This window comes from Notolabrus celidotus, chromosome 19, assembly GCF_009762535.1.
Source record: "Notolabrus celidotus isolate fNotCel1 chromosome 19, fNotCel1.pri, whole genome shotgun sequence".
In the NCBI taxonomy this organism is placed as follows: Eukaryota; Metazoa; Chordata; class Actinopteri; order Labriformes; family Labridae; genus Notolabrus; species Notolabrus celidotus.
In genome coordinates, this window is record NC_048290.1 from 7,246,082 (window position 1) to 7,259,573 (window position 13,492).

At 40.1% G+C, this 13,492-nt stretch overlaps 1 protein-coding gene across 10 annotated transcripts in view; it reads right to left on the reverse strand.

The window, feature by feature from the left end:
- The window catches only part of fibcd1 (fibrinogen C domain containing 1), a 237,168-nt gene that overhangs the window by 169,442 nt on the left and 54,234 nt on the right, over nucleotides 1-13,492 (reverse strand). Inside the window, exon 6 of one of the 10 annotated variants that reach the window (XR_004634901.1) lies at nucleotides 10,367-10,399. The exons of the other annotated variants lie outside the window; for them this stretch is intronic. The gene's annotated coding sequence lies outside the window, so the exon portion shown is untranslated. Of the gene's footprint in view, nucleotides 1-10,366; nucleotides 10,400-13,492 lie in introns of those variants that run through there. 10 annotated transcript variants of the gene reach the window in all.

Consider the following 13,492-nt stretch of genomic DNA (forward strand, 5'->3'; position numbering starts at 1 on the left):
TGAATGTGCAGGGTTCCTCAATCAAGCTAATTTCAAGTCCATATGCACCATTCAGTTGGATTTCAAAAAATGTCCAGCCAAGTCAGCAATTATAATTAATATATAACTCTGGTGCATTTAAAAAATTGAGCTTGACAGACATTTTGGGACGTTTGGATGTGCATCATTTATCAACTTGTGTTAAATGATGCAAACAGCCCATGTTTGGCTCTGTTCAGGCAACTAAACTGTTGATTACGTTGAAGTGAAAGATCCTAGATTTGGGCCTAATTACAAACATTCACAAGTATCCTTGTTACATAAATTACATATGACACAGCCAACACAACATAGACTACAAGAACTCAAGCTTTATCATTTTCTCTCTCAGAATCAAACTCAAACCTTTCAACTAAAGTCCTGTGATTATTTGGTTAGCTCAATCACCCCTTGAAGGCCACACCATCTAGAAATTTGTGCCCTTCCTACTGAGTCACTTGACTGTCACCCCAAATCAAAACGCTGGTGACAGTAATCAGAAATTATGGGCGCGTTCAGTTTCGGGGGTTGTTGTTTAGATTCACTGAACCAAATCGGTTACCGATCTGAACATTAAAGGTAAGAGAGCATGAAATTGCAGGACGCAGGATTGGTAAAATATAACACTGACAGTCGATGGTGTGGTATTCAAGTTATTACCCTTTTTTTGAAGGATTTGCTGTTTTTCTCTGTATACTGTAATCAGTGGCTTAGGTGGCCGGCGGCAGCAAATAACTAATATTGGCAAAATGATTTATAGTCTCTTCCTCTGAAATCAAGTCATGTTGACTTAAAGCTGTGGTTGGTAGTCACGGAAAACTAGCATGAATTTTGAATGTAGCATTTCCTCAGGACTCCGTCTCCCCTCCTAGGAGCTCCTCCAAAAAGACGCCCCCCACATGCACGAGCGCCGCTGCTTCGCGACCATGTGATCGTGACTGATTCAAAACCAGTCCTCAGCACATCGTTTGTGTTTTGCACTACGTCAACTCATGTCTCACTCAGCGGTAAGAACACATCAAAACATTATCACAGTGAAAGTTAAAAATACAAACAAACATGAAATGTACAGTATCTCACAAAAGTGAGTACACCCCCTCATTTCTTCTCAAGATGATGCACAAGAAAGTCTGCAAACAATTTGCTAAAGACAAGCAGACTAAGGACATGGATTACTGGAACCATGTCTTGTGGTCTGATAAAACCAAAATCCATTTATTTGGTTCAGAGGGTGTCAAGCGTGTGTGGGGGCAACTAGGTGAGGAGCACAAAGACTGTGTCTTGCCTACAGTCAAGCATGGTGGTGGGAGTGTCATGCTCTGGGGCTGCATGGGTCCTGCCGGCACTGGGAAGCCACAGTTCATTGAGGGAACCATGAATGCCAACATGTACTGTGACTGAAGCAGAGCATGATCCCCTCCCTTCAAAAACTGGGCCGCAGGGCAGTATTCCAACATGATAACGACCCCAAACAAACCTCCAAGATGGCCCCAGCCTTGCTAAAGAAGCTAAGGGTAAAGGTGATGGAGTGGCCAAGCATGTCTTCAGACCTAAACCCCTATTGAGCATCTGTGGGGCCTCCTCAAACGGAAGGTGGAGGAGCACAAGGTCTCTAACATCCACCAGATCTGTGATGTCGTCATGGAGGAGTGGAAGAGGATTCCAGTGGCAACCTGTGAAGCTCTGGTGAACTCCATGCCCAAGAGGGTTAAGGCAGTGCTGGAAAATAATGGTGGCCACACAAAATATTGACACTTTGGGCCCGATTTGGACATTTTCACTTAGGAGTGTACTCACTTTTGTTGCTGGTGGTTTAGACATTAATGACTGTGTAGAGTTACTTTGAGGGGACAGTAAATTTTCACTGTTATACAAGCTGTACACCGACTACTTTACATTGTATCAAAGTGTCATTTCTTCAGTGTTGCCCCATGAAAAGATATAATTAAATATGTGCAGAAATGTGAGGGGTGTACTCATTATTGTGAGATACCGTATGTGCAGGAGGCGGGCAGAACAGCAGGACGATTTGACTGGCTTCATATTTTGGCTCCCAAATGCAGGGATTGGTTGGTGTTTTCCCAGGTTTACTCCGGCTGTAGAGAGTGGCTTTTTTCACTCTTTTTTAAGAACACATTATGTATTGATTGCCATCGGGACATAAAGATCATTTTAACCAGTTTAACAAAAAGTGTACCCAAATCTGACTACCAACCCCAGCTTTAATATGATGGTAGCAAAATGTTCTGAAAATTGTGCGACAATCTATATGCTTTGCAGAAACGTGATAACGGACATTGGTTGCAAAACTGCCTTCACCTGATATAACCCTACAGCAAAACATGTGCTGCAATGCTAGCATGAGGAAGCAGCAGCGAGACAACCTGAATATTAAACACTTTCTCTGGCCACAACTCTTTTTCAGTTTTATAATTTAAACATCACAGCTGCTCTATCAGCGTTTGTCTCCATCTACTTTCATTGTTCAATTGGCTTTAAATTTCGTCCCTCTTTGAAATAAATACTTTAAGCGTCATGGGCTTTGCAAAGCCCGTGAAGGTATATGTTCAGAGGAGCTCAAATATCTGATTTAGTTTTAATGAATCTTCATATTTCTCTACTCGACTAGCTGTCAGAGTGAGGCACCTGGGTACTGGTGTGTGATAAAGACTTCATTTGTTTGCACAGTATGTCTGCTCTTTTGTCTCTTGGAAAAGAAATGAACACAAGGACATGTTATTTTGAAGTGAAATTACATTTTGTTCAGTTAATGGTTTTAAAAAAGTTGGGATTTAACTATCACCTTGCCTAATCCAATTGGAGTATATTTTTTCTATATTTCATAGAATAGCCTCTGAATAGTATTGTACACATCAATATTTGAATCAAGGATGATCTTGATGCACACTTCATCTTATAGCTGGTTGGACTGACTGTATTTGACACATTTTGATTAGGAGCACGCTCTCTTTTCACATATATCCTCCCGCCTCCTCGATCTCTCCTCCACTTCCTTTAATTGTGCTGCATAGCATCAAACCAGCTTACCTCAGTTTGTGATCCTATTGCCCTCTCGAGCAACGTAAGGTCTTTAGTGCTGCATTACATGTGCGGCTGAACCCCCACAGTGATTTAAGTTCAATCCGTACCTCTTTGGAGAATTGGGAATTAAGTAGGCAGGAGGTAATCCCAAAAATACTTGCTCTTGTAGTGTCTTATAATTCCATTAAGACTCTTTGCCTCCCCGCTGGGGCGATCCACTACCTATGGTGAGGCCTAACCCTTAATGTGACATGTTTGATTTCCGTTAAATCACTTAGCCGTTTCAAACATTGTGTGTTGAACTGCCCTTCTGTTTGGCTGTGGCTTTAACTATCAGATTCATGTCATTCGTTTAGGGAATATTGTGAACCTCCCTCTTTTTTTGTGTGTTTGTTACATTTAAAGATGACAAATGATGCCAGCATATGGCAGAAACTGTAATTACGGATGGTTTTGGATACTTCTTCTTCATAACTAACATGAAAATAACTTTGTAACCTACTTGGCCAAATAGATCAATTTTATTTTGGTGTTTTCACTTCAAAACCAGCTGTGTTTAACACACTTGCCTGGATTTTAGGTCCAAACATAAAAAAAGTAGGTCCATTTTAACATAATTCTTAGATGCTGAGCCATGGATGTTCTTTTACTGTTTGGACGCTCTGCTGAAATTTCAGGTGTAATTTTTATCCAAAGCAAACAGGGAAAATGAGAGGAGGGAGACTGGAGGGGGGCGGATTATATTCATGACTAAGAGACTTAAATCTAATTAAATGCATGTAGGCTGCATGTACCTTTGTTCGGTGTTATTAAAAACACAACGTCACGGTTCCAAAAAACCCTCGTACAACCACAGCTGACGATCTGTATAACCCACGGAGGACATTTGCAGGCAGTGTTGCCAGGTCTTGCAAGAGGAAGAAGCAGCTAGGTCTATGAAAAAAAAAGCCCAAAATAAACAATTTTTCCCATCCACGGCATTATTTGACATGTAAGAGGCTGTGTACGTGGCTATCTTCAGCTCACTTGTTTGTCTTGTCTCATTTTGTCAACACTGTCCCAGTGAGACCAAAACAACCCACACACACACAAAAACTAGCCGACTAGCAACTGACAATTATTTGTGCTTTCCTTTACAGAAAAACAAGCCTGAAGTCGGTTTTAAAAAGCAGACTTGACAAAACTGTTGGCAGGCATTAATTAATTAAATGACAACTTTACCACTGATTTCAAGCCGTTACTCTGAGTTTGGAAAAAAGTTACCACAGTGATCCAGCCAGGTTAGAAGAAAGCCAGCTCCACGGCACTGAAAGTCCTGGGTTTAGGCCCAACAGACCCAGCTTACTTTCTAATCTTGCTTGTAGCACACCCCTCAGATCTCTCACTGATTTTGAGTCATGCCATCACCTGTACTTTCTTTTGCTCCTCCTACTTTTTTACCATGCTGATCATTGTTGGAACTTCTTGTGGTAAATACTTGAAAGCTTGGGTTAGGTATTTAAGACAAAGTTTATCTTGTTTTTATTGGGAGCTCTGCAGCTACCCTATCCTTGGTGCTACCCATGAATGAAACACTTTATATGGCAGGATGGATAAGAACAATATATTTCATTCAATGTATGAGGTTTTTGATTTGGTTTAAATGTAATTTTTGAGTCCATAAATAAAGATCAATAAGTGAGAGATCTGGACTCTCGTCTTAGAAATGCACCAAGTTAGGTTTGAGATACTTTGGACCAAACAGGCTATTTATATCCATTTCCTTTGAATTTTCAGACGTCTGTTTAGATCTCAGAGCAAATTTCCTCGGCCTATTGGGGGTTTCAGTATGCAATCCTGGACCCATCAACTATCAACCATCTGCACAAGCCAGTGACAGTCATGCATTCACATTCTGTGCACCTGTGGAAGGTATACAGTGTAAAATACAAGAACAAACTGGTCTCATAATGATATTTGGTTTCCTCACTTCCCCTCTCTCTCATAATCAGCTTTGAAATCATGGAGGTGGAACGTAATGTGTACATAATTTGTGTCTACAGCATGTAATCTGCATCTGAAAGTTTGTGATCATTTGGCGGAATTTTATGAGTCTGCACTGTGTGACCCCGGGAGCTCTGGAAAAGGCTTGGTTTGAGAGTGTGCTGTGCTGTGCTGTGCTGTAATGTGTGTGAAAATACCAAGTGCGGGGGAAGAAATTGTAGCGCACACATCCAGGTGAAACCAAAGAGACGGAACCAAAGAGAAGAATGAAAATGATATATAATAATCATATAATAATATCACAGCCTTGCTGCATGAAATATTGCAGCTATTGGAGTTTGATGGCAGATCTGTGAGGGAAGATGTAAACCTGCACTATTCCATTCCTGGCTAGAGAGGAATGTAAAAAGGTATCTTGACAGGGAGGAATGTGCAGGTTGAGTGGACATGGATGAAAGGGACTCCAGCTCTTTCATCTTTGTGTCTAGTAAAAAAAAAAATCAATCAGTGTACAAGCACCGTAAATAACTGAGGCAAAGAGCAGGCCAAAGGTGAAAGGATTGTCCTCTAAAAAGCACAGACCTCTTTAAATATATTTGACTTTCTTTCTTGGATATGAAGCAAACAAAGGACAGAGAGAAACAGTTTGAATAATTAATAGAGTCTGGATGCTGTTTGTATCTGTTTGTAGTTAAACCCTGCCATCAGTCAGTCAGAGACGGCTTTCTAAATTTGGAGTGACTGCCTCTCTTATGATTTGCTTTCAGATGTGACTAATTTGCATGAGCTCAATACCTTATGTTTGGGGAGTGGGTACACGGTGCTGCCAGGGTCCTTGCTTTTTTTGGATCAACAATATGGTCACATCAAACTGAAGTGCAAAATATTGACTAAATGTTTCTGCTTATGTTGGGTCCTTGCTCAACAAGATGCTCACTTTCAATTTGTTTTCCTTAAATATGCATTTGTTGCAACATGAGTATAATGAAAGCCCTGATTATCAGATCTAGGAAACTAAAAGGCTTGATTACGAATCAAGGAAGTGCATTTGTCTGTAAATAGAAATGAAACTGTTTGTGTAACAAAGGTGACATTGTTTCAGCTGAAATAGCTTGCAAGAAAAAAAAGAGCATAGACCAAGAAGCCTCCTTCGATGAGGAGGGGCATGATGTCATCGCCAATACACTCAATTTACAGTCAAATCTGGAATAAACATTGATCCGGTACATCAGATGGAGTGTGATTTTGGAGGCCTTCTTGGGGATGAATATTTAAACTGTTCATGCGTGAATACATCTGTTGCAATCAGCAATGTCCAGTTTCTATGCAGATGTGTAGCTCTGTCCAGTACCATATGTTATCACTGCACTGCCAGCTTCCTGTACAGTAGTTAAGCACAGCCTACGGTAGCATTGGCAGTTTTGAGATTCAACTATTAACTTAGTATACCACTGTTTTCCTTAAATGCATGATTGTGAGCTATTATAGTCAAAAGGGGTGAAAAAGTGACGCTGCTAGACTTTGCACATTTAAGTGGTCACTTGCTTCCTTGAGCACCATCTTCTGGGTACACAATGCAACACAATAAAATACACCTCTGCATTTTATACTGGTGTATTACAGTATCATGTTACCTCTCGAGTCCTCTGCCTCCCTCCTCCTCCTTCCACCACAGATCTATCAGTGGATCGAAAAGGGTAAAAAGCACCCTGAGCTATCCCACCAGGCTCAAGAACCACCTTGACCCATACCGGTGTATTGGTCGCACTGGTGGAAAGGTCCCTTTTAGATGACATACTAGCTATTAAAGTGTGTCTTATACACTGAAATTGATGGTACTTGTTTCTGAAATTATTAGCTTGTGCTTTTTCTTTTAACTGCTGGCAGCAACTGTCAAAGCTTCAAAGTTAAATTATTACTGGTGAAACAGAGGTGTCACATTACCAAGTGGAATCAGTTTTCTGATGTATGTCATTAGAATATTTTTTTTTTTCCAAAGGCAAAGTTTGATTCCACTGTTTGATTAATTTTTCTTATTTACATATAATTGAGTACGAAAATATGGTGTCACTTTTTGATGAATGATGCTCAATCTGTTGAAATTAGAGGACAGACATGTATTAAATTATCCACTGTAATGCAAAAGCCTCACTAGACAGAATATAACTGAAATACTCAAAACAAACCCCACCTGAAAAGGGATTAAACTCAATAGTTGAACCCTGTAATAAAGATATAATTCTAAGTCAACCATGCCATGAGAGAAAGCAGAAATGTCCCATTTATTCTAGACGATACCGACTGTTCAGCTTCAATTAATTGCCTACAATGCCTTCACTGTTTCAAAAGTACTAGAAATGATAGAAAACATTTGTCTTGAATTAGGAGTTCATTTCTTTTGTCCAACAAATAAAATTTTCCTTCTCATCTAATATTGCTTCCTAAGGAATGAGGCACAATGGAGATACAGGAATTGAATCCTGGCCATGTGCCAGTTCTTGGCAGACTCCCAATAAAACGTGATAGTTTGGGTTAATGTATTGTCATGCTCCTTTGATACCCTGCTATTGAGGCTTCTTGTTGCAGTGACTAGAATAGAAGAAGACACTATTACTTTGTTCAAAAGTAAAATAAAGAACACCCTGTGTCTTTTAGGAGCTGATATCGTTTAATGCTTTTGGATGTAACAACTTTAATGCGGTGTGTCTGTTTGGAGTGATTTTTATTCTGCAGTGTATTTTGCTTTGATGTGTTGATGTATTCTGTAGTTACAAAGGCAAGTTAGCCAACTGACATCATACCCACTACCTCCTGCTAAGCTATGGCACATGCCCTTTGATATTTTATTTACCAGCTAACAGAACCTCTGCATTGGAAAAGTGTGACATTTTCAAGCAACAACTTCCACTGTTGAAAAAAGGAAGTGAGTGTGGGAACTGCAGTACACCCAGTGTCCACTTGGGGGCTGGCTCCAAAGCAAAGTAAGCTGATTAAGAGCCTATATTGAAATATCTATGCACATTAAAGCAGATTTAAACATGATCACAGCCTGATAGATTGCTAATTTCTTAATTCTCACAAACTGAACTGGGGGATGATTTTTTTTTGAACTCCCCAAGTTGATTATATTAGCTAATTTCTCAAAAGAGTTGGCACATTTTAGCAATTTTTCAGATGCCTGTTGGCTCGCCCCTACTCCACAACTTTGCCAGTTTCTAGAGTAATCCGAAGTCTGCTGGAGTCAGCATTTCCAATATGACGACCCTTTGGGATGGCTAATTTGCTAGTCATTTAACTGAAAATTTTAATTCCAATTTACCAACTAATCCAAAAGTGAGAAAACACTATATGACTCACTGTTTCCAGAGTCCACAAGTAATCTATGTCAATTTGGTTTGCTGAGTGTGGTTAACGTTGACAGAGCTTCATTCCTCTTCACAAGTTAACATCCACATGTCTGCGTTGGTAATACCTTGCTCTGGTCAAGTGAGCATTTGGCAGTTTAACCAGACACAGCCTCAACACAACTTGATCCCATTTTCCAGATAAAATACTACAGAACTGCACCTCACCACGTGCTTGTTTTAGTCTGGGGAGTGGCAAGTAATGACTACAGCGCCTGCTACTGGTGAGTGGATGCACTATAGTTTAGACAAAACGTATGACCAGGATTTCAGGTATATAGTAACAAACACTGTTACCCAGTTAAAGATAAGTTGTTGGGTTTTTAATGTGTAATTTTTTTTTAACCAAGTCTTATGAAATGATCTCAGGGCCCCCAAGTGGGATCTGGACCCCAAGGTTGAGAATCAATGACCTAAAGAGGCTTGTAAGCTTGAACATAGAATGTTCTCCCTCTTTTTCATTCCCTTGATTTAAATGGTCACATCCAAGGGCAAAATATCTCTGGGGGTGGGGGGAGTAAATTGCAAAGTAAGAAGTAAATGGGACGAAGGTCAAGAAGCCATGGAGACTGACTTTTGCCAAGAGAGTTAGCTACATTAGCTCAGCAAAAAAAAGCATCTAGTCGAAAACATTTCACAAAGACACTCAACTGAATTCTCTTGTGTAACTTTCCCGTGAGATTTTAAAACCGATGACAGGATTTCAACAGTCATAGTTCCCTTTAAGTCCACTATCCTCTTTTCTTCCTTACAATGAGCCAAAGGCTATATGGCTAACACGACATCACTCAGAAATCTATCCGCTGAAGTCCCTGTAGCCAGACTCATATTGCAGAGTCATCCCAGAATTTCAGCAGAAGACACGATGACTCCTGGTTGTATTTGAAGTCTTTCAATGTGAACATGAAAGGAGACGGGATGTTTTTCCCCGTGGGGCTGCAGAGCTACTTACCAGCTGTTCAGGCAAACAGTGCCACAGCTGCAGAAACAAGGACCTGTCAGGTAGTCAGGTGCTATTACTTGGCCTATGGGATTGAAACCATGGCAATGAAAAGTGATGAAAGCCATAGAGTTAAAGGGGAAGTGTTTGAACATTTTTCATCATGCACAATTTTCCTAAAGCATGTGCAAAAGGTGTAGCATACAATGTTGTGTCTGATGAAAAAATACCTTTAAATGCCCCAAACTTGAGGGACACTTTTTGCCATATTAAATCAGTTGAATGTAAAATGATGGGATTTATGTATATTTAATTTTAATAACTAGATATGTACTGTTGGGATTTTGAAAGCAAATCCCTTGAGGTTCAACAATTCCTTTTAAGAGGTTTTCCTGATGCAAAAGCATGAATATTGTGTGAGTGGATTTATCACAGGGCAACACATTTTTCCTTTAAGTGCTTTTATGTGACTTACAGTTGAGTGAAAACATGCAGCCAACTGATTAGACCAAGTAATGTCAAATTGGAAACAAATTATGGGTGAGCATGAAAAGGGTGAAATAACTCCATTCTAAATATAGAGGTGATTACGAAGCTCAGGGAAGATAAAAGACACACTTCAAGAACAGAGAGCAGATGGGGGGCTCTCATAAACTGTCAATTGCAGCGCTCATTTTATCATAGCAAGAGTCACAAACAGCTCTGTCGCCTTGTTAAATGCTCGCTCTCAGCTCAGAGGGACAGAATTAGAACACACCGTCTTGTATCCTATATTTCGTGCTTTCTTACTTTACAATACTCTGTGTTTTTAATTCTCGCAAGGAAATAAAAAAGGCATCTCTCCAGTTACAGACACAAGCACGAGAAGATCGGATGACAGCTGTACTCTGGAAACCACAATATCCATAGCGATTACTTTCGCTTGATCAGCCAGTCCTTCTCTTGTGCGTATCACAGGAGTAAAAGCGGTAAACTGTCACTGTAGATTTCCAGCTGCAACGACGGCTGATATCTGTCAGGAAGCAGGAAGTCCTTAAAATGGATTTGTTACACACATCTGACATCCATTATCAAACTCAGATATGAAAGTGAATGAGCTACAGCACATGAGCTACGACTGCATCAGTTATCATAGATGAAGTTTTTAACCATTTAGCCACATATTTAGAACACAAAGCTAACAACTCTCCTTACAGCTGCTGCCAGTGTGTTAGTCTAGTCATCAAAGATACACACTGTGGCCTCTTAATGAGCAGAGAAACTCAGCGTCTCTGCTACAGTGGCATCACGGCGAGTGTTGAGTCACTTTGGTGGCTCACGTTAGCTCACAGCTTGCTAACGGTAATATTATCTGTAGGCCAAGTAACTTAAGTATCTCATTTACTTTACTGGGTGTATCCTGGACAGATGTTTAAAGTTCAAGCTCTCCTCCTCTGTTGTTCTTTTAAAATGTTCAAAAAAGTAGGGTAGAATGGAGTTGGTTGTCACACTTTTCACTGTTTTGATGATTGCTCATCATCAAATCATCTTTCAATAGTCATTCCTACATTACATTGAAGCTTAGGGTGTTCAGCCAGTCAAGGTGTTGGCTTGAAATGTGTATCCCTCTCATTTTCCAACTCGTTTTAACAAAGAGGCAATTAACTATCAAAGACACTCTGACACATTGTGACAACCAACCCCGTCATGGGGATGGTTGTCACACACTATGGGGTTGGTTGTCACACACTATGGGGTTGGTTGTCACACACTATGGGGTTGGTTGTCAGAATGGTATTTTAATGGGAAAAATATTTTAAAAAAGGCAAGAAAGCAGAACTAAATTTGAAAGTTTAATTGCACTGACAAGTGATAGGCCTACATAACTTAATGCATTTTAACATAAAATGAGCAAGGAACATGAACAGGAAACACATCTTTAGGCCAGCCTACATAACAACATAAAGAACAAAACAAATAGGCCAAACAATAATGGCCTACTCAACTAGGCGTTACAATGACAACCAACCCCAAAGAGAATGTGACGACCAACCCCAACTGGAATTTTTTGCCAGCATCAAGGCTAACAACCATCTAACAATTATTTAGCTAGCTAATAAAAATCTAAACTATAGCTTTCCCCTCACACTTTGTGAGGATAACACTTGTTTTGTTATAAACCCATTGTTTAAAAACCTAGAAGAAAAATACTGAGGAGCTGAATATTTACAATTTGACATGAAAAACACAAAAAGTCCTCTCCCCTCAAGTTCAGCTGTCTTACTCCAGAGAAGACTATGTAGGTGAGCTCTGATCCCAATTCTGGAAATGTCCATACCCCAATTTGAGAGACAGTGCCCTCTGGTGGCGAGATATAACGATGTGTGCCAGTCAACCCATGTGACAACCAACCCCGTTCTCCCCTACCGAACTTTGGCATATGTTGTAAAGTCTTTGAAGGCGTCCTGGTAGGCATGGTCACTGAATAAGACAGCATGTGAACATGTGCCAGCTGCTCTTAACTGAATAAATTGTAGGTCCCTGGTGCAAAAAAGCTGAAACATTAATAAAATAATAGTCATCCATAAATTAATTTGAGTCCTCCTCTCCATCTTCAGAGTTTGAATGCTCATGTCAAAGTCATCAGTGCTTGAGTCCATCCAAAAGAATCAGGACTCTCGTCAGACTTGAGTGCTACAAAACTACCTAATGCAAGTATTTTTAACTGGTCATAATTCAGATGGAAATGTAAACTATCTGCCTTTATTTGAGCTGCAAAAGCAAACATGATGAGATAGTTTTTTCCCATATACCTTGTTTGTGTTTGTAATCCCTGCTACAACAGCACAAAGAAGTTATTGTAATAGCTTTAATTAATGTCTCAGCATTGAAATGTAGATAAACAATCCTCCAGATGGAGGACGATGAGGGCTCTTACAAACTATCAGGTAATATATTTTTAATTGAGCTAAATTCTAAAGTAAGAAGGTTAGATTTCCAATATCTACACTTTTAGACTACTTGATCCCTCATCTGTGGGATCACAACACCACAAAGTAAGCAAAAGCTTTTACATTTATTTGATCATGTTATCAAATAATTATTAACTATGGCTTAATATTCTTAATTGAGGGCGATCCATTATGTCTTGCTTCTATGCTTTGAATGGATAATCACTCGAAACTTTAATCCCTGTGTGTGCAAATTTACTTGAGGTAAACAACAGAATGCCAAGCCGCATCCTGCTCCTCTCTCTGTTTATGCACTCCTTCGACAGCAGGAGAGGAGTAGAGCCTTGCAGGAGCTGATGGTCTACTGCTGACAAGGCTGTTGCACAGCCAAATTTCTATAATGTACTGACAGTCTGGCAAACTGGTGTGTAGAATAAAAAACAACCTCCAGTAAATAACTCCTGTTGGCCAGCCAAGTAGATACCAACTGGGCAGTCTATAAAGTGATGAAACAACAATTATCTGTCTTCTACTGCCACCTGTTCTGAGTCCACGCAACAGGATCGGCATCTATCTATCTATCTATCTATCTATCTATCTATCTATCTATCTATCTATCTATGACTTACATTCCAATGCATGGAATAACAAAACTACATTTCTTAAGAGTATAAAACTGCTTTGTGAACATGAGAATTCATTATTACATACAGTTTGTCCTCCCATGTCATCATTGACTGTATATATGAAGGACAGTACGCCTTAATTTCCACTACTTGAAGCCAAAAGACCGCCTCCATAGGCGCTGTCATACTGTGCAGGTGTAACTTAAGCATGTGCAGAAATGACCTTGCTTGTAGAGCCTTGGACTTCAGGCTGATTTATACTTCTGCGTTGCCCATACGCAGCAGGTGCTGACATGGACATGAGCACCACATACTTGTGCGTTGGTGTGTCCATGTCACGCAGCAATTCAACGCCGAAACGCTTGAGGGCAGTGTGGTCTCTCTGATAGCCGGTCGTCTGCTTTCGGCCCCGCTACGATCTTTGTTTACTTTTCCAAAGCGATTCAGAGTGTGTTATGTTAATCTACAGCTGATACATGTTGCTGTTTATCATACAGACATGAATACAGGGAAGAATACAGAGGAGGAGATGAAATACACAGCTGATGT